The 21,168-nt window shown below is 48.5% G+C and overlaps 1 protein-coding gene across 5 annotated transcripts in view; it reads right to left on the bottom strand.

Annotated features, from left to right (window-relative positions):
• RAD21L1 (RAD21 cohesin complex component like 1) overlaps window positions 1-21,168 on the bottom strand; it is a 619,411-nt gene that overhangs the window by 418,442 nt on the left and 179,801 nt on the right. The window lies entirely within an intron of this gene.

The following is a 21,168-nucleotide window of genomic DNA, read 5'->3' as shown; positions in this document are numbered from 1 at the left end:
GTATGGCATGCATATAAGAAATGATGGTAGTCACATAAAGAAGTAAACAATTGCCTTCAAATACATTTATTGACAAAGTGGATTTAAAACAGGTTAAGTTTACATAAATTTATTTTGGGTTGCACAAGAACGATTGAATAGCTTTCAATAGAGAGAGAGCATTCCATTTGCTATATCTTAATTTCTGTTCTCCTGTTGCCTCATTTTATTTCAACAGGCCCTGCATGTCAGTGCCGCTCCCCCCCCATCCCCCGCCAAAATGCAAAAGCATCACACAGCGGCGATGCTTTTGCATTGCAGGAGTAACTCCCGGCCAGCGCAGCTCCTGCGGCTGGCCGGGAGAACCTCCTCGCTGCCCGGGTCACAGCGGCTGCGTGTGACGTCACGCAGCCGCCGCGGCCCGCCCCCCCAATGGTCCGGCCAAGCCTGCGATGGCCGGACCTCGCCCCCTAAATGGCGGATTAACGCCGCCGTCCAACCCCCTCTCGCCCAGCGACCGCCTCTGCCTGTCAATCAAGCAGAGGCGATCGCTACAATACAACGGCCTTTGGCCGCTCAGCATGCGCCGGCGCATGCGCAGATCCGACCCGATTGCTGCGCTGTGATAAACTGCAGCGAGCAATCGGGTCGGAATGACCCCCATGGTTTTGCCCAACTGTTAACAAATTTGCTGCTGCAATCAATTCAGAATTACCCCCATAGGGCGGTATTTAATTACACTACAATATTATTGAAGAGGGAAAGACAAAAAAATAAGAATTTACTTACCGATAATTCTATTTCTCATAGTCCGTAGTGGATGCTGGGGACTCCGTCAGGACCATGGGGAATAGCGGGCTCCGCAGGAGACAGGGCACATCTAAAAAAGCTTTTAGGTCACATGGTGCGTACTGGCTCCTCCCCCTATGACCCTCCTCCAAGCCTCAGTTAGGTACTGTGCCCGGACGAGCGTACACAATAAGGAAGGATCTTGAATCCCGGGTAAGACTCATACCAGCCACACCAATCACACCATACAACTTGTGATCTGAACCCAGTTAACAGTATGATAACAAAAACGAAGTAGCCTCTAAAAAGATGGCTCACAACAATAATAACCCGATTTTTGTAACAATAACTATGTACAAGTATTGCAGACAATCCGCACTTGGGATGGGCGCCCAGCATCCACTACGGACTATGAGAAATAGAATTATCGGTAAGTAAATTCTTATTTTCTCTAACGTCCTAGTGGATGCTGGGGACTCCGTCAGGACCATGGGGATTATACCAAAGCTCCCAAACGGGCGGGAGAGTGCGGATGACTCTGCAGCACCGAATGAGAAAACTCCAGGTCCTCTGTAGCCAGAGTATCAAATTTGTAAAATTTTACAAACGTGTTCTCCCCTGACCACGTAGCTGCTCGGCAAAGTTGTAATGCCGAGACTCCTCGGGCAGCCGCCCAAGATGAGCCCACCTTCCTTGTGGAGTGGGCCTTTACAGATTTAGGCTGTGGCACGCCTGCCACAGAATGTGCAAGTTGGATTGTGCTACAGATCCAACGTGCAATCGTCTGTTTAGACGCAGGAGCACCCATCTTGTTGGGTGCATACAATGTAAACAACGAGTCAGTTTTTCTGACTCCAGCTGTCCTTGAAATATATATTTTTAATGCTCTGACAACGTCCAGTAACTTGGAGTCCTCCAAGTCGCTAGTAGCCGCAGGCACCACAATAGGCTGGTTTAAGTGAAATGCCGAAACCACCTTAGGGAGAAATTGAGGACGCGTCCTCAATTCTGCCCTGTCCGAATGGACTATCAGATATGGGCTCTTGTATGACAAAGCTGCCAACTCTGAAACTCTCCTGGCAGAAGCCAGGGCCAACAGCATGGTTACCTTCCATGTAAGGTATTTTAATTCTACCGATTTTAACGGCTCAAACCAATGAGATTTGAGAAAATTTAGAACCACGTTCAAATCCCACGGTGCCACTGGAGGCACTATTGGGGGTTGTATATGTAGTACACCTTTGACAAAAGTTTGTACTTCAGGCACTGACGCCAATTCCTTCTGGAAGAAAATTGATAAGGCCGAAATTTGAACTTTAATAGACCCCAATTTTAGGCCCATAGACCATCCTGCTTGCAGGAAATGTAAGAATCGACCCAATTGAAATTCTTCCGTTGGAGCCTTCTTGGCCTCACACCACGCAACATATTTTCGCCAAATGCGGTGATAATGTTGTACAGTCACTTCCTTCCTAGCCTTAATCAAGGTAGGAATAACTTCCTCTGGAATGCCCTTTTCTTTTAGAATCCGGCGTTCAACCGCCATGCCGTCAAACGCAGACGCGGTAAGTCTTGGAACATACAAGGTCCCTGCTGAAGCAGATCCCTTCTCAGAGGTAGAGGCCACGGATCCTCCGTGAGCATCTCTTGAAGTTCCGGATACCAAGTTCTCCTTGGCCAGTCCGGAGCCACCAGTATCGTTCTTACTCCTCTTTTCCGTATAATTCTCAGCACCTTTGGTATGAGAGGCAGAGGAGGGAACACATACACTGATTGGTACACCCACGGTGTTACCAGAGCGTCCACAGCTATTGCCTGAGGGTCTCTTGACCTGGCGCAATACCTGTCCAATTTTTTGTTGAGGCGAGACGCCATCATGTCTACCTTTGGTTTTTCCCAACGGTTCACAATCATGTGGAAAACTTCTGGATGAAGTCCCCACTCTCCCGGGTGAAGGTCGTGTCTGCTGAGGAAATCTGCTTCCCAGTTGTCCACTCCCGGGATGAACACTGCTGACAGTGCTATGACATGATTCTCCGCCCAGCGCAGAATCCTTGCCGCTTCTGCCATTGCACTCCTGCTTCTCGTGCCGCCTTGTCGGTTTACGTGGGCGACTGCCGTGATGTTGTCGGACTGGATCAACACCGGCTGACCCTGAAGCAGCGGTTTTGCCAGACTTAGAGCATTGTAGATCGCTCTTAGCTCCAGTATATTTATGTGAAGAGACGTCTCCAGGCTTGACCACACGCCCTGGAAATTTCTTCCCTTTGTGACTGCTCCCCAACCTCGTAGGCTGGCATCCGTAGTCACCAGGACCCAGTCCTGTATGCCGAATCTGCGGCCCACTAACAGATGGGCAGTCTGCAGCCACCACAGGAGAGACAACCTTGTTCTTGGTGACAGTGCTATCCGCTGATGCATGTGCAGATGCGATCCGGACCATTTGTCCAGCAGATCCCACTGAAATGTCCGTGCATGGAATCTGCTGAATGGAATCGCTTCGTACGAAGCCACCATCTTTCCCAGGACTCTTGTGCATTGATGTACTGACACCGTTCCTGGTTTTAGGAGGTTCCTGACAAGTTCGGATAACTCCCTTGCTTTTCCCTCCGGGAGAAACACCTTTTTCTGAACCGTGTCCAGAATCATTCCCAGGAACAGCAGACGAGTTGTCGGGGTCAATTGAGATTTTGGAAGATTCAGAATCCACCCGTGTTGCTGGAGCACTACCTGGGTTAGTGCTACACCGACTTCCAGCTGTTCTCTGGACTTTGCCCTTATCAGGAGATCGTCCAAGTAAGGGATAATTAATACGCCTTTTCTTCGTAGAAGAACCATCATTTCGGTCATTACCTTGGTAAAGACCCGAGGGGCCGTAGACAAACCAAACGGCATCGTTTGAAACTGATAATGACAGTCTTGTATCACGAACCTGAGATACCCTTGGTGTGAGGGGTAAATTGGGACATGCAGATAAGCATCCTTTATGTCCAGGGACACCATGAAGTCCCCGTCTTCCAGATTCGCTATCACTGCTCTGAGTGACTCCATTTTGAACTTGAATTTCTGTATGTACAGGTTCAAGGATTTCAGATTTAGAATAGGTCTTACCGAACCGTCCGGCTTCGGTACCACAAATAGTGTGGAATAATACCCCTTTCCCTGTTGTAGGAGGGGTACCTTGACTATCACCTGCTGAGAATACAGCTTGTGAATGGCTTCCAAAACCGACGTCCTTTCTGAGGGAGACGTTGGTAAAGCAGACTTTAGGAACCGGCGAGGGGGAAACCTTTCGAACTCCAGCATGTAACCCTGAGATATTATCTGCAGGACCCACGGGTCCACTTGTGAGTGAGCCCATTGATTGCTGAAAATCTTGAGTCGACCCCCCACCGTTCCTGGGTCCGCTTGTAAAGCCCCAGCGTCATGCTGATGGCTTTGTAGAAGCCGGGGCGGGCTTCTGTTCCTGGGCAGGGGCTGCGTGCTGCCCTTTCTTACCCTTTCCTCTGCCTCTCGGCAGATAAGACGGTCCTTTTGGTCGCTTTTTATAGGAGCGAAAGGACTGCGGCTGAAAAGACGGTGTCTTTTTCTGTTGTGAAGGGGTCTGAGGTAAAAAGGTGGATTTGCCGGCAGTTGCCGTGGTCACCAGGTCCGAAAGACCGACCCCAAACAATTCCTCTCCTTTATATGGCAATACTTCCATATGCCTCTTGGAATCCGCATCACCTGACCACTGTCGCGTCCATAAACTTCTTCTAGCAGATATGGACATCGCGCTTACTCTTGATGCTAGAGTACAAACATCCCTCTGAGCATCTCGCATATAAAGAAAAGCATCCTTTAATTGCTCTAGAGTCAATAAAATACTGTCCCTATCCAGGGTCTCAATATTTTCAGTCAGAGAATCCAACCACACTACCCCAGCACTGCACATCCAGGCTGAGGCTATTGCCGGTCGCAGTATAACACCCGTATGTGTGTATATACTCTTCAGTGTAGTTTCCAGCCTCCTATCTGCTGGATCCTTGAGGGCGGCCGTATCAGGAGACGGCAACGCCACTTGCTTTGATAAACGTGTGAGCGCCTTATCCACCTTAGGGGGTGATTCCCAGCGCGCCCTAACCTCTGGTGGGAAAGGGTATAATGCCAACAACTTCTTTGAAATTAGCATTTTTCTATCGGGGGTAACCCACGCTTCATCACACACATCATTCAATTCCTCTGATTCTGGGAAAAATACAGGTAGTTTTTTCACCCCCCACATAATACCCCTTTTTGAGGTACCAGTAGTATCAGAGAGCTGCAAAGCCTCCTTCATTGCCGTGATCATATAACGTGTGGCCCTATTGGAAAATACGTTTACTTCCTCACCGTCGACACTAGATTCATCTGTGTCGGTACCCGTGTCGACTGACTGAGGTAAGGGACGTTTTACAGCCCCTGACGGTGTCTGAGATGCCTGAACCGGTACTAACTGGTTTGCCGGGCGTCTCATTTCGTCAACTGACTTTTGTAATGTGCTGACATTATCACGTAATTCCATAACCAAAGCCATCCATTCCGGTGTCGACTCCCTAGGGGGTGACATTACCATCATCGGCAATTGCTCTGCCTCCACACCAACTTCGTCCTCATACATGTCGACACACACGTACCGACACACACAGCAGCCACACAGTGAATGCTCTATTGAAGACAGGACCCTCCTAGCCCTTTGGGGAGACAGAGGGAGAGTTTGCCAGCACACACCAAAAGCGCTATACAGTATATAACAACCCTAGAAGGTGTTGTTTTTATATATGCGCTCTCAATATATATTTATATCGCCAATTTATGCCCCCCCTCTCTTTGTTACCCTGTTTCTGTAGTGCAGTGCAGGGGAGAGTCGTGGGAGCCTTCCTCACCAGCGGAGCCGTGCAGGAAAATGGCGCCGAGTGCTGAGGAGAATAAGCTCCGCCCCTTTTCCGGCGGGCTTTTCTCCCGGTTTTTCTAATAAACTGGCCTGGGTTAAATACATACATATAGCCTTAATGGCTATATGTGATGTATTTATTTGCCTCTAAGGTACTCTATATTGCTGCCCAGGGCGCCCCCAGCAGCGCCCTGCACCCTCCGTGACCGAGATCCGTGAGCCGTGTAGCAACAATGGCGCACAGCTGCAGTGCTGTGCGCTACCTCTATGAAGACTGAAGTCTTCTGCCGCCTGTTTCCGGACCTCCGTTCTGCCGTTCCTCAGCGTCTGTAAGGGGGATCGGCGGCGCGGCTCCGGGACGAACCCCAGGCTGACCTGTGTTCCGACTCCCTCTGGAGCTCAGTGTCCAGTAGCCTAAGACTTCAATCCTCCTGCAGGCAGGTGAGTTGCAAGTCTCTCCCCTAAGTCCCTCGTTGCAGTGCTCCTGTCGCCAGCAGGAGACACTGATTAGAAACCTAAAAAAAAACTTTTCTAACTAGCTCTTTAAGAGAGCCACCTAGATTGCACCCTCTCGGACGGGCACAAAAACCTAACTGAGGCTTGGAGGAGGGTCATAGGGGGAGGAGCCAGTACGCACCATGTGACCTAAAAGCTTTTTTAGATGTGCCCTGTCTCCTGCGGAGCCCGCTATTCCCCATGGTCCTGACGGAGTCCCCAGCATCCACTAGGACGTTAGAGAAATAAGAATTTACTTACCGATAATTCTATTTCTCATAGTCCGTAGTGGATGCTGGGGACTCCGTAAGGACCATGGGGAATAGCGGCTCCGCAGGAGACTGGGCACATCTAAAGAAAGCTTTAGGACTAACTGGTGTGCACTGGCTCCTCCCCCTATGACCCTCCTCCAAGCCTCAGTTAGGATACTGTGCCCGGACGAGCGTACACAATAAGGAAGGATTTTGAATCCCGGGTAAGACTCATACCAGCCACACCAATCACACCGTATAACTTGTGATCTGAACCCAGTTAACAGTATGATAACAGAGGAGCCTCTGAAAAGATGGCTCCCAACAATAATAACCCGATTTTTGTAACAATAACTATGTACAAGTATTGCAGACAATCCGCACTTGGGATGGGCGCCCAGCATCCACTACGGACTATGAGAAATAGAATTATCGGTAAGTAAATTCTTATTTTCTCTAACGTCCTAAGTGGATGCTGGGGACTCCGTAAGGACCATGGGGATTATACCAAAGCTCCCAAACGGGCGGGAGAGTGCGGATGACTCTGCAGCACCGAATGAGAGAACTCCAGGTCCTCCTCAGCCAGGGTATCAAATTTGTAGAATTTAGCAAACGTGTTTGCCCCTGACCAAGTAGCTGCTCGGCAAAGTTGTAAAGCCGAGACCCCTCGGGCAGCCGCCCAAGATGAGCCCACTTTCCTTGTGGAACGGGCTTTTACAGATTTTAGCTGTGGCAGGCCTGCCACAGAATGTGCAAGCTGAATTGTACTACAAATCCAACGAGCAATAGTCTGCTTAGAAGCAGGAGCACCCAGCTTGTTGGGTGCATACAGGATAAACAGCGAGTCAGATTTCCTGACTCCAGCCGTCCTGGAATATTTTCAGGGCCCTGACAACATCCAGCAACTTGGATTCCTCCAAGTCCCTAGTAGCCGCAGGCACCACAATAGGTTGGTTCAGGTGAAAACGCTGGAACCACCTTAGGGAGAAACTGAGGACGAGTCCTTAATTCCGCCCTGTCCGAATGGAAAATCAGATGAGGGCTTTTACAGGATAAAGCCGCCAATTCTGACACGCGCCTGGCCCAGGCCAGGGCCAACAGCATGACCACTTTCCATGTGAGATATTTTAACTCCACAGATTTAAGTGGTTCAACCCAATGTGACTTTTGGAACCCAAACTACATTGAGATCCCAAATTGCCACTGGAGGCACAAAAGGAGGCTGTATATGCAGTACCCCTTTTACAACGTCTAAACTTCAGGGACTGAAGCTAGTTCTTTTTTTTTTTTGGAAGAAAATTGACAGGGTCGAAATCTGAACCTTAATGGACCCCAATTTCAGGCCCATAGACACTCCTGTTTGCAGGAAATGTAGGAATCGACCCAGTTGAATTTCCTCCGTCGGGCCTTACTGGCCTCGCACTACGCAACATATTTACGCCAATTGCGGTGATAATGTTTTTACGGTTACATCCTTCCTGGCTTTAGATCAGGATATGGATGACTTCATCCGGAATGCCTTTTTTCCTTCAGGATCCGGTGTTCAACCGGCATGCCGTCAAACGCAGCCGCGGTAAGTCTTGGAACAGACAGGGTCCTTGCTGGAGCAGGTCCCTTCTTAGAGGTAGAGGCCACGGATCCTCCGTGAGCATCTCTTGAAGTTCCGGTTACCAAGTCCTTCTTGGCCAATCCGGAGCCACGAATATAGCGCTTTCTCCTCTCCATCTTATCAATCTCAGTACCTTGGGTATGAGAGGCAGAGGAGGGAACACATACACTGACTGGTACACCCACGGTGTTACCAGAGCGTCTACAACTATTGCCTGAGGGTCTCTTGACCTGGCGCAATACCTGTCGAGTTTTTTAATCATGTGGACGACTTCTGGGTGAAGTCCCCACTCTCCCGGGTGGAGGTCGTGCTGAGGAAGTCTGCTTCCCAGTTGTCCACTCCCGGAATGAATACTGTTGACAGTGCTATCACATGATTTTCCGCCCAGCGAAGAATCCCTGCAGCTTCTGCCATTGCCCTCCTGCTTCTTGTGCCACCCTGTCTGTTTACGTGGGTGACTGCCATGATGTTGTCCGACTGGATCAACACCGGCTGACCTTGAAGCAGAGGTCTTGCTAAGCTTAGAGCATTGTAAATGGCCCTTAGCTTCAGGATATTTATGTGAAGTGATGTATCCAGGCTTGCCCCTAAGCCCTGGATATTCCTTCCCTGTGTGACTGCTCCCCAGCCTCGCAGCTGGCATCCGTGGTCACCAGGACCCAGTCCTGAATGCCGAATCTGCGGCCCTCTAGAAGATGAGCACTCTGCAACCACCACAGGATGGATACCCTTGTCCTTGGTGACAGGGTTATCCGCTGATGCATCTGAAAATGCGACCCGGACCATTTGTCCAGTAGGTTCCACTGGAATGTTCTTGCGTGGAATCTAACGAATGGGATTGCTTCGTAGGAAGCCACCATTTTTACCCAGAACCCTTGTGCATTGATGCACTGAGACTTGGTTCGGTTTTAGGAGGTTCCTGACTAGCTCGGATAACTCCCTGGCTTTCTCTTCCGGGAGAAACACCTTTTTTCTGGACTGTGTCCAGGAACATCCCTAGGAAAACAGAAGACAAGTCGTCGGAACCAGCTGCGATTTTGGAATATTGAGAATCCAATCGTGCTGCCGCAACACTACCTGAGATAGTGCTACACCGACTTCCAACTGTTCCCTGGATCTTACCCTTATCAGGGAATCGTCCAAGTAAGGGATAACTAAAATTCCCTTCCTTCGAGGGGATATCATTTCGGCCATTACCTTGGTAAAGACCCGGGGTGCCGTGGACCATCCCTACGGCAGCGTCTGAACTGATAGTGACAGTTCTGTACCATAACCTGAGGTACCCTTGGTGAGAAGGGTAAATTTTGACATAAAGGTAAGCATCCTTGATGTCCCGAGACATCATGTAGTCCCCTTCTTCCAGGTTCGCAATCACTGCTCTGAGTGACTCAATCTTGAATTTGAACCTCTGTATGTAAGTGATCAAAGATTTTAGATTTTAGATTTAGAATCGGTCTCACCGAGCCGTCTGGCTTCGGTACCACAATAGTGTGGAATAATACCCCGTTCCCTGTTGCAGGAGGGGTACCTTGATTATCACCTGCTGGGAATACAGCTTGTGAATGGCTTCCAAAACTGCCTCCCTGTCAGAGGGAGACGTCGGTAAAGCCGACTTTTGGAAACGGCGAGGGGGAGACGTCTCGAATTCCAATATGTACCCTTGAGATATTACCTGAAGTATCCAGGGGTCTACTTGCGAGTGAGCCCACTGCGCACTGAAATTCATTGAGAACGGGCCCCCACCGTGCCTGAGCTTGTAAGGCCCTAGCGTCATACTGAGGGCTTGGCAGAGGCGGGAAAGGGTTTCTGTTCCTGGGAACTGGCTAATCTCTTCAGCCTTTTTCCTCTCCCTCTGTCACGAGCAGAAAAGAGGAACCTTTTGTCCGCTTGCCAACAAAGGACTGCGCCTGATAATACGGCGTCTTATTTTGAGAGGCGACCTGGGGTACAAACGTGGATTTCCCAGTTGTTGCCGTGGCCACCAGGTCTAAAAGACCGACCCCAAATGTCCCTTTTCAAAGGCAATACTTCCAAATGCCGTTTGGAATCCGCATCACCTGACCATTTTACTGGTAGAATTGGACAACGCACTTATACTTGATGCCAGTCGGCAAATATTCCGCTGTGCATCATGCATATATAGAAATGCATCTTTTAAATGCTCTATAGGCAATAATATACTATCCTTATCTAGGATATCAATATTTCCAGTCAGGGAATCCGACCATGCCAACCCAGCACTGCACCTCCAGGCTGAGGCGATTGCTGGTCGCAGTATAACACCAGTATGTGTGTGAATACATTTTTGGATACCCTCCTGCTTTCTATCAGCAGGATCCTTAAGGGCGGCCATCTCATGAGAGGGTAGAGCCCCTGTTCTTACAAGCGTGTGAGCGCCTTATCCCCCCTAGGGGGTGTTTCCCAACGCACCCTAACCTCTGGCGGGAAAGGGTATACAGCCAATACTTTTTAAGAAATTATCAATTGTTATCGGGGGGAAACCCACGCATCATCACACACCTCATTTTATTTCTCAGATTCAGGAAAACTACAGGTAGTTTTTCCCTCACCGAACATAATACCCCTTTTTGGTGGTACTCGTATTATCAGAAATGTATAAAACATTTTCCATTGTCTCAATCATGTAACGTGTGGCCCTACTGGAAATCACGGTTGTCTCTTCACCGTCGACACAGGAGTCAGTATCCGTGTCGGCGTCTGTATCTGCCATCTGAGGTAACGGGCGCTTTAGAGCCCCTGACGGCCTATGAGACGTCTGGACAGGCACAAGCTGAGTAGCCGGCTGTCTCATGTCAACCACTGTTTTTTTATACAGAGCTGACACTGTCACGTAATTTTCAACAGTACATCCACTCAGGTGTCGACCCCCTAGGTGGTGACATCACTGTTACAGACACTCTGCTCCGTCTCCACATAATTTTTCTCCTCATACATGTCGACACAAACGTACCGACACACAGCACACACACAGGGAATGCTCTGATAGAGGACAGGACCCCACTAGCCCTTTGGGGAGACAGAGGGAGAGTATGCCAGCACACACCAGAGCGCTATATATATATATACAGGGATAACCTTATATAAGTGTTTTTCCCCTTATAGCTGCTGTATGTTTTAATACTGCGCCTAATTAGTGCCCCCCTCTCTCTTTTTTTTTTTTAACCCTTTCTGTAGTGTAGTGACTGCAGGGAAGAGCCAGGGAGCTTCCCTCCAACTGAGCTGTGAGGGAAAATGGCGCCAGTGTGCTGAGGAGATAGGCTCCGCCCCCTTTTCGGCGGCCTTATCTCCCGTTTTTCTGTATATTCTGGCAGGGGTTAAATGCATCCATATAGCCCAGGAGCTATATGTGATGTATTTTTTGCCATGTAAGGTATTTTTATCATGTTTTATTGCGTCTCAGGGCGCCCCCCCCAGCGCCCTGCACCCTCAGTGACCGGAGTATGAAGTGTGCTGAGAGCAATGGCGCACAGCTGCAGTGCTGTGCGCTACCTTATTGAAGACAGGAACGTCTTCTGCCGCCGATTTTTCCGGACCTCTTCGCTCTTCTGGCTCTGTAAGGGGGCCGGCGGCGCGGCTCCGGGACCCATCCAGGCTGGGCCTGTGATCGTCCCTCTGGAGCTAATGTCCAGTAGCCAAGAAGCCCAATCCACTCTGCACGCAGGTGAGTTCGCTTCTTCTCCCCTTAGTCCCTCGATGCAGTGAGCCTGTTGCCAGCAGGTCTCACTGAAAATAACAAACCTAAACTAAAACTTTCACTAAGAAGCTCAGGAGAGCCCCTAGCGTGCACCCTTCTCGTCGGGCACAGAAATCTAACTGAGGCTTGGAGGAGGGTCATAGGGGGAGGAGCCAGTGCACACCAGTTAGTCCTAAAGCTTTCTTTAGATGTGCCCAGTCTCCTGCGGAGCCGCTATTCCCCATGGTCCTTACGGAGTCCCCAGCATCCACTTAGGAAGTTAGAGAAAAAGACCTTTTGTGGGAGCACTCTTGTGAAATATTGATAGAGATATCAGTGTGTATAGTGTATGAGTGGATTTGGTTATAACTTTTATTCTGTTTTTATATTCAAATATTATTCAAGTATCCAACTAAATTAATCGTTCATAAAAATCTCGATTAACCTAGTAACACATAAAGGTTCAAGATAAAGGTGGTGAAAGTATAATACCAGGAAGTATAATACAGGTTGAGTATCCCATATCCAAATATTCCAAAATACGGAATATTCCGAAATACGGACTTTTTTGAGTGAGAGTGAGATAGTGAAACCTTTGTTTTTGATGGCTCAATGTACACAAACTTTGTTTAATACACAAAGTTATTAAAAATATTGTATTAAATTACCTTCAGGCTGTGTGTATAAGGTAATAACAACAAGTGTGGACCACCTTGCGCACCCTCTTGGTGACCGGGTAAAAACGGGGTTAACAGATATAAAAATATCCTCAATGTTCCACTCTCCCCTTTATTTACTGGGATATATAGTGATATAGTCCAAATATAATTTCAACGAGCGGACTACAACATCAGATGTCCAATTTCTTGTTCTCTTAGTCTCTCCTTTCTCCAAATGGGAAACCAATTTCATGTGGACCCCAAAAACAGAAAAGAAAGGAGAATATAGAGTAATATTGTTTTTATTCAAGAAATTTAAAAGTTTATATATAAAATCGGTATTTCCCACCAGAATAAAAAGGATTTAAGATAATAAACTTAAATACATATACAGCAATCCACCAAAGACTAGGCTAGAATGCGTACCGGATTTCGTGGGGTGTCATGAAATGTCCACCCTAAACAGCATGTTAATATACCAAGGATTCCGCTCGATCTTTCCAGGTGCTGTATCAGTCTCAGGATCTGCAGTATCCAGGAGATCAAATACCGGCTCAGTGCAGTCTCCCCAATCAGATCACCAACGCGTTTCTGCTCTCAAGGGAGCCTTTTTCAAGGTGTGAGGTGGACTTTACTGCTCTGGGTTTTTATGCCCCCCAGAGTGATCTGATTGGTTGTTACTGCACACAGCCTAATTGGTGTCTTTGCTGTCTAATTTTCTATTTAACTTCTTCCCTTTTTGCTTTAGTGTGTACAGGGGATTTGTAAAAGGTCTCAAACCAAATTTGGAAACTAAGATGAACAATAAATCGAGTTTTTAAATCCGATTTGCGGCGTGCGTTCCAAACCCTGGAACGCACGCCACTTCCGCTCTCGAACTTTTTTTCCGGCGTGCGTTCCATACCTTGAGACGCACGCCGCTTCCTATTCTGTGTACACTCCTTCCGGTGTGCGTTCCAAACCCGTGGAACGCACGCCGCTTCCTGTAGCCACGGGTTTGGAACGCACGCCAGGGTTTGGAACGCACGCCGCAAATCGGATTTAAAAACTCGATTTATTGTTCATCTTAGTTTCCAAATTTGGTTTGAGACCTTTTACAAATCCCCTGTACACACTAAAAAAAAAGGGAAGAAGTTAAAATAAGATTTTACTTACCGATAAATCTATTTCTCGTAGTCCGTAGTGGATGCTGGGACTCCGTAAGGACCATGGGGAATAGCGGCTCCGCAGGAGACAGGGCACAAGAATAAAAGCTTTAGGATCAGGTGGTGTGCACTGGCTCCTCCCCCTATGACCCTCCTCCAAGCCTCAGTTAGGATACTGTGCCCGGACGAGCGTACATAATCAGGAAGGATATTGAATCCCGGGTAAGACTCATACCAGCCACACCAATCACACCGTACAACTTGTGATCTGAACCCAGTTAACAGTATGATAACAACGAAGGAGCCTCTGAAAAGATGGCTCAACAACAATAATAACCCAATTTAGTTAACAATAACTATGTACAAGTATTGCAGACAATCCGCACTTGGGATGGGCGCCCAGCATCCACTACGGACTACGAGAAATAGATTTATCGGTAAGTAAAATCTTATTTTCTCTGACGTCCTAGTGGATGCTGGGACTCCGTAAGGACCATGGGGATTATACCAAAGCTCCCAAACGGGCGGGAGAGTGCGGATGACTCTGCAGCACCGAATGAGAGAACTCCAGGTCCTCCTCAGCCAGGGTATCAAATTTGTAGAATTTAGCAAACGTGTTTGCCCCTGACCAAGTAGCTGCTCGGCAAAGTTGTAAAGCCGAGACTTGGGTACCAAGTCCTTCTTGGCCAATCCGGAACCACGAGTATCGTTCTTACTCCTCTCCTTCTTATGATTCTCAGTACTTTTGGTATGAGAGGGAGAGGAGGGAACACATACACTGACTGGTACACCCACGGTGTCACCAGAGCGTCCACCGCTATTGCCTGAGGGTCCCTTGACCTGGCGCAATATCTGTCTAGTTTTTTGTTTAGACGTGACGCCATCATGTCCACCTTTGGTTTTTCCCAACGGTTTACAATCAGGTGGAAGACTTCTGGGTGAAGTCCCCACTCTCCCGGGTGAAGGTCGTGTCTGCTGAGGAAGTCTGCTTCCCAGTTGTCCACTCCCGGAATGAACACTGCTGACAGAGCTATCACATGATTTTCCGCCCAGCGAAGAATCCTTGCAGCTTCTGCCATTGCCCTCCTGCTTCTCGTGCCGCCCTGTCTGTTTACGTGGGCGACTGACGTGATGTTGTCCGATTGGATCAATACCGCCTGACCCTGAAGCAGGGGTTTCGCTTGACTTAGGGCATTGTAAATGGCCCTTAGTTCCAGAATGTTTATATGAAGAGATGTTTCCATGCTTGACCACAAGCCCTGGAAATTTTTTCCCTGTGTGACTGCCCCCCAGCCTCTCAGGCTGGCGTCCGTGGTCACCAGGACCCAATCCTGAATGCCAAATCAGCGGCCCTCTAGTAGATGAGCACTCTGCAGCCACCACAGAAGAGACACCCTTGTCCTTGTCGACAGGGTTATCCGCTGATGCATCTGAAGATGCGATCCGGACCATTTGTCCAGTAGATCCCACTGAAACGTTCTTGCATGGAATCTTCCGAATAGAATTGCTTCGTAAGAAGCCACCATTTTTCCCAGGACCCTCGTGCACTGATGCACTGACACCTGGCCTGGTTTTAGGAGGTTCCTGACTAGCTCGGATAACTCCCTGGCCTTCTCCTCCGGGAGAAACACCTTTTTCTGGACTGTGTCCAGAATCATTCCTAGGAACAGTAGACGTGTCGTTGGAATCAGCTGCGATTTTGGAATATTTAGGATCCACCCGTGCTGACGTAACACTACCTGAGATAGTGCTACTCCGACTTCTAACTGTTCCCTGGACCTTGCCCTTATCAGGAGATCGTCCAAGTAAGGGATAATTAAGATGCCTTTTCTTCGAAGAAGAATCATCATTTCGGCCATTACCTTGGTAAAGACCCGAGGTGCCGTGGACAACCCAAACGGCAGCGTCTGAAACTGATAATGACAGTTTTGTACTACAAACCTGAGGTACCCTTGGTGAGACGGGTAGATTGGGACGTGGAGATAAGCATCCTTGATGTCCAGAGACACCATATAGTCCCCTTCTTCCAGGTTTGCTATCACCGCTCTGAGTGATTCCATCTTGAATTTGAACCTCTTTATGTAAGTGTTCAGGGATTTCAGATTTAAAATTGGTCTCACCGAGCCGTCCGGCTTCGGTACCACAAACAGCGTGGAATAATACCCTGCTGGGAATACAGCTTGTGAATGGCTTCCAAAACTGCCTCCCTGTCGGAGGGAGACTTTGGTAGAGCAGACTTCAGGAACCGGCGAGGGGGAAACGCCTCGAATTCCAGTTTGTACCCCTGCGATACCACCTGTAGAATCCAGGGGTCCACTTGCGAGTGAGCCCACTGCGCGTTGAAATTCTTGAGACGGGCCCCCACCATGTCTGAGTCTGCTTGTAAAGCCCCAGCGTCATGCTGAAGACTTGGCAGAAGCAGGGGAGGGCTTCTGCTCCTGGGAAGCGGCTGCATGGTGCAGTCTTTTTCCCCTTCCTCTGCCCCGGGGCAGGAAGGAATGGCCTTTAGCTCGCTTGTACTTATGGGAACGAAAGGACTGAGTTTGAAAAGACGGTGTCTTTTTCTGCTGATGTGAAGTGACCTGGGGTAAAAAGGTGGATATTCCAGCCGTTGCCGTGGCCACCAGGTCCGATAGACCAGCCCCAAATAACTCCTCCCCTTTATACGGCAATACTTCCATATGTCGTTTGGAATCCGCATCTCCTGACCACTGTCGCGTCCATAACGTTCTTCTGGCAGAAATGGACATAGCACTAACTCTTGATGCCAGGGTGCAAATATCCCTCTGTGCATCACGCATATATAGTAATGCATCCTTCAAATGCTCTATAGTTAACAGTATATTGTCCCTATCCAGGGTATCAATATTTTCAGTCAGGGAATCCGACCACGCGACGCCAGCACTGCACATCCAGGCTGAAGCGATTGCTGGTCGCAGTATAACACCAGTATGTGTGTATATACTTTTAAGAATATTTTCCAGCCTTCTATCTGCTGGTTCTTTGAGGGTGGCCGTATCAGGAGACGGTAACGCTACTTGTTTTGATAAACGTGTGAGCGCCTTATCTACCCTAGGGGGTGTTTCCCAACGTGTCCTAACCTCTAACGGAAAAGGATATAGTGCCAATAATTTTTTAAGAAATTAGCAGTTTTTTGTCGGGGGAAACCCACGCTTTATCACACACCTCATTTAACTCATCTGACTCAGGGAAAACTATTGGTAGTTTTTTCACACCCCACATAATACCCTTCTTTGTGGTACTTGTAGTGTCAGAAATGTTCAATGCTTCCTTCATTGCCGTGATCATATAACGTGTGGCCCTACTGGACATTACGTTTGTCTCCTCACCGTCGACACTAGACTCAGTATCTGTGCCTGTGTCGACCCACTGAGGTAACGGGCGTTTTAGGGCCCCTGACGGTGTCTGAGACGCCTGGACAGGCACTAATTGATTTGCCGGCTGTCTCATGTCATCAACCGTTCTTTGCAAAGTGCTGACATTATCACTTAATTCTTTAAATACGATCATCCAGTCAGGTGTCGACTCCCTAGGAGGTGACATCACTAACCCAGGCAATTGCTCCGCCTCCACATCATTTTCCTCCTCATACATGTCGACACACACGTACCGACACACAGCACACACACCGGGAATGCTCTGATAGAGGACAGGACCCCACAAGCCCTTTGGAGAGACAGAGGGAGAGTCTGCCAGCACACACCAAGCGCTATATATATATATACAGGGATAACCTTATATAAGTGTTATTCCCTTATAGCTGCTGTATAGTTTTTAGCTGCCAATAGTGCCCCCCCTTCTCTTTTTTACCCTGATTCAGTAGCAAGTCTGCAGGGGAGAGTCAGGGAGCCGTCCTTCCAGCGGAGCTGTGAGGGAAAATGGCGCTTGTGTGCTGAGGAGATAGGCTCCGCCCCTTCACGACGTCCTTATCTCCCGCTTTTTCTGTAAAAAATGGCAGGGGTTAAAATACATCCATATAGCCCAAGAGCTATATGTGATGTATTCTTTAGCCAACCTAAGGTATTATCTGTTATATTGCGTCTCAGGGCGCTCCCCCCCAGCGCCCTGCACCCTCAGTGACCGGAGTGTGAAGTGTGCTGAGAGCAATGGCGCACAGCTGCGGTGCTGTGCGCTACCTTAGTCTGAAGACAGGATCGTCTTCTGCCGCCGATTTCACCGGACCTCTTCGCTCTTCTGGCTCTGTAAGGGGGCCGGCGGCGCGGCTCCGGGACCCATCCAGGCTGAACCTGTGATCGTCCCTCTGGAGCTAATGTCCAGTAGCCTAAGAAACCCGATCCACTCTGCACGCAGGTGAGTCCGTTTCTTCTCCCCTTAGTCCCACGATGCAGTGAGCCTGTTGCCAGCAGGACTCACTGAAAATAAAAAAACCTAAAATATACTTTTATTCTAAGCAGCTCAGGAGAGCCACCTAGCCTGCACCCTTCTCGTTCGGGCACAAAAATCTAACTGAGGCTTGGAGGAGGGTCATAGGGGGAGGAGCCAGTGCACACCACCTGATCCTAAAGCTTTTATTCTTGTGCCCTGTCTCCTGCGGAGCCGCTATTCCCCATGGTCCTTACGGAGTCCCAGCATCCACTAGGACGTCAGAGAAATAGAAAATTAGACAGCAAAGACACCAATTAGGCTGTGTGCAGTAACAACCAATCAGATCACTCTGGGGGGCATAAAAACCCAGAGCAGTAAAGTCCACCTCACACCTTGAAAAAGGCTCCCTTGAGAGCAGAAACGCGTTGGTGATCTGATTGGGGAGACTGCACTGAGCCGGTATTTGATCTCCTGGATACTGCAGATCCTGAGACTGATACAGCACCTGGAAAGATCGAGGGGAATCCTTGGTATATTAACATGCTGTTTAGGGTGGACATTTCATGACACCCCACGAAATACGGTACGCATTCTAGCCTAGTCTTTGGTGGATTGCTGTATATGTATTTAAGTTTATTATCTTAAATCCTTTTTATTCTGGTGGGAAATACTGATTTTATATATAAACTTTTAAATTTCTTGAATAAAAACAATATTACTCTATATTCTCCTTTCTTTTCTGTTTTTGGGGTCCACATGAAATTGGTTTCCCATTTGGAGAAAGGAGAGACTAAGAGAACAAGAAATTGGACATCTGATGTTGGAGTCCGCTCGTTGAAATTATATTTGGACTATATCACTATATATCCCAGTAAATAAAGGGGAGAGTGGAACATTGAGGATATTTTTATATCTGTTAACCCCGTTTTTACCCGGTCACCAAGAGGGTGCGCAAGGTGGTCCACACTTGTTGTTATTGTCTTGAACGTTTCTGGTGAGTGGGATCACCTGGACCACCACTGCTGCACTTTTGAGTTGGGGCGCTGTTTTTTTACAAACTTGTATTCTATTGTGTGTATAAGGTGTATATGAAAATAAGAATTTACTTACCGATAACTCTATTTCTCGTAGTCCGTAGTGGAAGCTGGGGACTCCGTAAGGACCATGGGGAATAGCGGCTCCGCAGGAGACTGGGCACATCTAAAGAAAGCTTTAGGACTATCTGGTGTGCACTGGCTCCTCCCCCTATGACCCTCCTCCAAGCCTCAGTTAGGATACTGTGCCCGGACGAGCGTACACAATAAGGAAGGATTTTGAATCCCGGGTAAGACTCATACCAGCCACACCAATCACACTGTACAACTTGTGATCTGAACCCAGTTAACAGCATGATAACAGAGGAGCCTCTAGAAAAGATGGTTCACTACAGCAATAACCCGATTTTTTGGTAACAATAACTATGTACCAGTATTGCAGACAATCCGCACTTGGGATGGGCGCCCAGCATCCACTACGGACTACGAGAAATAGAATTATCGGTAAGTAAATTCTTATTTTCTCTAACGTCCTAAGTGGATGCTGGGGACTCCGTAAGGACCATGGGGATTATACCAAAGCTCCCAAACGGGCGGGAGAGTGCGGATGACTCTGCAGCACCAAATGAGAGAACTCCAGGTCCTCCTCAGCCAGGGTATCAATTTTGTAGAATTTTACAAACGTATTTGCTCCTGACCAAGTAGCTGCTCGGCAAAGTTGTAAAGCCGAGACCCCTCGGGCAGCCGCCCAAGATGAGCCCACTTTCCTTGTGGAATGGGCTTTTACAGATTTTTGGCTGTGGGAGGCCTGCCACAGAATGTGCAAGCTGAATTGTACTACAAATCCAACGAGCAATAGTCTGCTTAGAAGCAGGAGCACCCAGCTTGTTGGGTGCATACAGGATAAACAGCGAGTCAGTTTTCCTGACTCCAGCCGTCCTGGAAACATATATTTTCAGGGCCCTGACAACGTCTAGCAACTTGGAGTCCTCCAAGTCCCTAGTAGCCACAGGCACCACAATAGGTTGGTTCAGGTGAAACGCTGAAAACACCTTAGGGAGAAACTGAGGACGAGTCCTCAATTCCGCCCTGTCCGAATGGAAAATCAGATAAGGGCTTTTACAGGATAAAGCCGCCAATTCTGACACGCGCCTGGCCCAGGCCAGGGCCAACAGCATGACCACTTTCCATGTGAGATATTTTAACTCCACAGATTTAAGTGGTTCAAACCAATGTGACTTTTGGAACCCAAAAACTACATTGAGATTCCAAAGTGCCACTGAAGGCACAAAAGGAGGCTGTATATGCAGTAACCCTTTTACAAACGTCTGAACTTCAGGGACTGAAGCTAGTTCTTTTTGGAAGAAAATTGACAGGGCCGAAATTTTAACCTTAATGGACCCCAATTTCAGGCCCATAGACACTCCTGTTTGCAGGAAATGTAGGAATCGACCCAGTTGAATTTCCTCCGTCGGGCCTTACTGGCCTCGCACCACGCAACATATTTTCGCCAAATGCGGTGATAATGTTTTGCGGTTACATCCTTCCTGGCTTTGATCAGGATAGGGATGACTTCATCCGGAATGCCTTTTTTCCTTCAGGATCCGGCGTTCAACCGCCATGCCGTCAAACGCAGCCGCGGTAAGTCTTGGAACAGACAGGGTCCTTGCTGGAGCAGGTCCCTTCTTAGAGGTAGAGGCCACGGATCCTCCGTGAGCATCTCTTGAAGTTACGGTTACCAAGTCCTTCTTGGCCAATCCGGAGCCACGAATATAGTGCTTACTCCTCTCCATCTTATCAATCTCAGTACCTTGGGTATGAGAGGCAGAGGAGGGAACACATACACTGACTGGTACACCCACGGTGTTACCAGAGCGTCTACAGCTATTGCCTGAGGGTCCCTTGACCTGGCGCAATACCTGTCGAGTTTTTCCCAACGGTTTATAATCATGTGGAAGACTTCTGGGTGAAGTCTCCACTCTCCCGGGTGGAGGTCGTGCTGAGGAAGTCTGCTTCCCAGTTGTCCACTCCCGGAATGAATACTGCTGACAGTGCTATCACATGATTTTCCGCCCAGCGAAGAATCCTTGCAGCTTCTGCCATTGCCCTCCTGCTTCTTGTGCCACCCTGTCTGTTTACGTGGGTGACTGCCGTGATGTTGTCCAACTGGATCAACACCGGCTGACCTTGAAGCAGAGGTCTTGCTAAGCTTAGAGCATTGTAAATGGCCCTTAGCTTCAGGATATTTATGTGA

This window comes from Pseudophryne corroboree, chromosome 3, assembly GCF_028390025.1.
Source record: "Pseudophryne corroboree isolate aPseCor3 chromosome 3, aPseCor3.hap2, whole genome shotgun sequence".
NCBI lineage: Eukaryota > Metazoa > Chordata > Amphibia > Anura > Myobatrachidae > Pseudophryne > Pseudophryne corroboree.
This window is presented reverse-complemented; position numbering and strand designations above follow the sequence as displayed.